The sequence below is a fragment of the Branchiostoma floridae genome, chromosome 14, assembly GCF_000003815.2.
Source record: "Branchiostoma floridae strain S238N-H82 chromosome 14, Bfl_VNyyK, whole genome shotgun sequence".
NCBI classification, from domain to species: Eukaryota; Metazoa; Chordata; class Leptocardii; order Amphioxiformes; family Branchiostomatidae; genus Branchiostoma; species Branchiostoma floridae.
The window spans coordinates 20,539,040-20,542,059 of NC_049992.1; the positions used below are offsets into that span (position 1 = coordinate 20,539,040).

A 3,020-nucleotide genomic window follows, 5' to 3' on the forward strand; every position below is an offset into this window, starting at 1 on the left:
TGTGTATGTGTGTGTGCTCGCTCGGGCATTTGTGTGTGAGTGTGTGTAAGAGTGTGTGTGTGTGAGTGTCTGTGTGGCACTGTGTGTGTGAGTGTCTGTGTGTGTTTGTGTGTGTGTGTGTCTACATGTGTCTGTGTGTGGCACTGTGTGTGTTTGGGGGGGGGGGGGCATGTGTTTGTGTGTGTGTTTACAAATTTAGCTTTTCTACAGTTTCTGATGGGTGATGAGCCACAGAGACATGTGTCAAAAGTTATATCTACATGAGAAAGTTGATACATCTCAGTAGTGTCTTTATTGTTGCCATAGATCACAAGATACTAGTCAGATACCCTTTTATGCCTACCATAAGCACCAAGAACAATGCAATACAGTGTCTCTGTTAACGTATCCTTCACCAGAATTATGTCCATCACAACTGATGTATATTTTTGTGTTGCTGTTGCTATAGGTGCTGATGATACTCAACCCAGTCAGGCCACCAGTGTGTTATCTGTACACATGGGATGGCAGCAGACGAGAAGCTGATTATGCAGAAATGGATTAACCTGTTTCTGCATGGAGGAGTCATCCATGAGCACCAACTAAGTCCCGGTAGTAATTAAGAAAAATGCAGTGAGGTACAGTCTGTACTGTGGAAAAGTTAAGCAACTGGTAGAAGTGTATATAGCTTAAAAATATGCAGTGTGCTGTGTTTGTAATTGTTACATTGCCATTGATACATCTGATTCAGATGCGTTTGGAATCTTTGGATTGAAGATGTAATAGAAAATGTTGCAGCTAATACCTAATGTGTCACCATTAATTCAATGTTGTGAGAAACCATTTTGCATGTCAATTACAGTAACTTGCATGATATATTCCATAACTATATATGCTTAACTTGCATTATATATTCCATAACTATATATGCTTTCAGTAACTGTTTTTGTAAGCATGACTGATTGAAAAGGAGCAGTGACTTTCTGATGTTCTGTGCTTTACCATATATTCCATATATTGAACAGCCTTAGAATGTATTAAAGGTAACTATAGGGAAGGATAGAATCATTATACTATTTATGGATGTGTGTTTCAGATGTTCTGTCAAAAATTGGTATATGAGCAGTTCCTGGTGAATAGATTTTAAATCACAGAATTTCATGTTTATAGTGCAGTGCTTTTCACCATAACCTGTACACACATGTATGAGGTCACTCTCAATGTAAGACATTGTATGTGTTGAGACCTAGTGTGAGTCTTGCTAAGCAATACTGCCACTCAAGCACATGATGATAGGGGTAACAAGAACAGGGAATTGATGGTTAAGAAGCTTTTATTTTTCTTTTGTTTTGTGTGAATATAATCTGAATAATTAAGATTTATCTATTTTTCCATATCAGTTTATTATGTAACTGTATGAATTTTCCTTCGTGGCGAATTATATATACAAAACATACAGTAAGTGCAAAGACATGCAAGGATTTTATCCAAATGTATGAAAAGTGTTGGCCTTTCTTTTCCAAGTATTGGATCCCCTAAATTTGTCAAGCTTTACTTTGCAGTCAAGTCATCATGAAATAAACAGTGGTCTTGATAAACACAGTGAGTCATTAGCTTTATGAGTCAATGGTTTAAGGGCAGGTAAGCAGTCATCCCCAATATTCCTTATTTAAGGATGAATAAGATTGTTTTAACTTACCATGGTGATGTAAGGACTCGAAAACAAATCCACCATATGCACAGTTTTGAAGTTGTCATGTTGTCAAGTGACACCAAATCTAATGACATTGCAAATTTCTTTAAAGTTTTGTTTTTGATATGATACATGTATCTCTTCTATTAAACAAAATGTTTGGCTAGCACATCTGTGTATATTATTATTATTATAACCTCCATAATATATTCATGGAGGTTATATTTTCAATTAGTCTAGCGTTTATGTGTGTGTGCGTCTGTCTGTAAATAATTCAAGAATGGCTGAATGGATTGGTTTGATACTAAGTGTGTTGGAATGGCTGAATGGATTGGTTTGTTACTAAGTGTGTTGGTGGGATGTGAACGATTTTTGGGCCCCTAGCGACATCTTCCTTTGATACTGCCGTTGAAATTCAATTTTTTCCATATATCTTGTGTTGTGAACAAGGTATGGACTCGATGTGTTAATTAGATACCTCTGGAAGAAGTTGTGTAAGTTTGGACATTTTGTGTATTAGATAAAATCCACAAAGGATAACTCAAGATAGGTGTAAGTTGCAAATAACGGATTTTCATGATTGTATGTAGGTGGCTTAGGCCAAAATATACAAAATGAAATATTAATTATGCAAAATGGGGGTCATTTGCATGATGAATGAGAACATTCCATTATAGTAGTTTTTCAATGCATCTCTTATCACGACATTTGGGTGGCAGGACAAGGTAGGGTAGGTTTTGAATTTCCTTATGTGTTTTTGGAAATGCAGGAGTGTTTTTGTCAAGACATTCCAAAGAGTATAACTGAAGGAAGAAACAACGGATTTCCGTCATTTTAGGCATGCAGGTCGTTCAGGCAAAGATTTTTATAGTAATACACATATTATGCAAATGAGGACTTGATTTGAAAATCAGGAAACTCTATTGTTTCCGATAACTAGACTTCAATAAATGGAAGGCTTTTCAGTTGTTCAAATTACATGATGTGTGCACAGAAAAGACTTGAACAAATGAATAAAATTGTTACTCATTTTACTGATCATCATTATAGAGTAGGTGTCAAAACTCGCCAAAATACGTCAATAATACACCACGCTAGGGCAAATTTTGCAGTACAGCTAAATATCGCTAGTCACAATTGACTGTCGCTATTGTATATACTTCTTTTTGTTGTTTATGAATATATTCATCAAAACGCATTCTGAAGGTAATTTCACAATTGGAATATCAACATACCTTTGCTTGCTAATTGTGTAAATCATCCTTGATGAATAGAAGAATCTTAAACTCGAAAAAGACACAAATAAGCGCCACCTGCTGCACAGATATCGTTTGGGCAAAGATGAATT

At 35.8% G+C, this 3,020-nt stretch overlaps 1 protein-coding gene and 1 long non-coding RNA gene across 2 annotated transcripts in view; one reads left to right on the plus strand and one right to left on the minus strand.

The window, feature by feature from the left end:
- Positions 1–1,577, plus strand: part of LOC118430613 — a 6,896-nt gene extending 5,319 nt beyond the window's left edge. The window contains exon 2 of the long non-coding RNA XR_004832879.1: positions 449–1,577. This is a non-coding gene — a long non-coding RNA (uncharacterized LOC118430613). The remainder of the gene's footprint in view (positions 1–448) is intronic.
- LOC118430607 (peroxisomal bifunctional enzyme-like) overlaps positions 1–3,020 on the minus strand; it is a 37,590-nt gene that overhangs the window by 10,362 nt on the left and 24,208 nt on the right. The window lies entirely within an intron of this gene.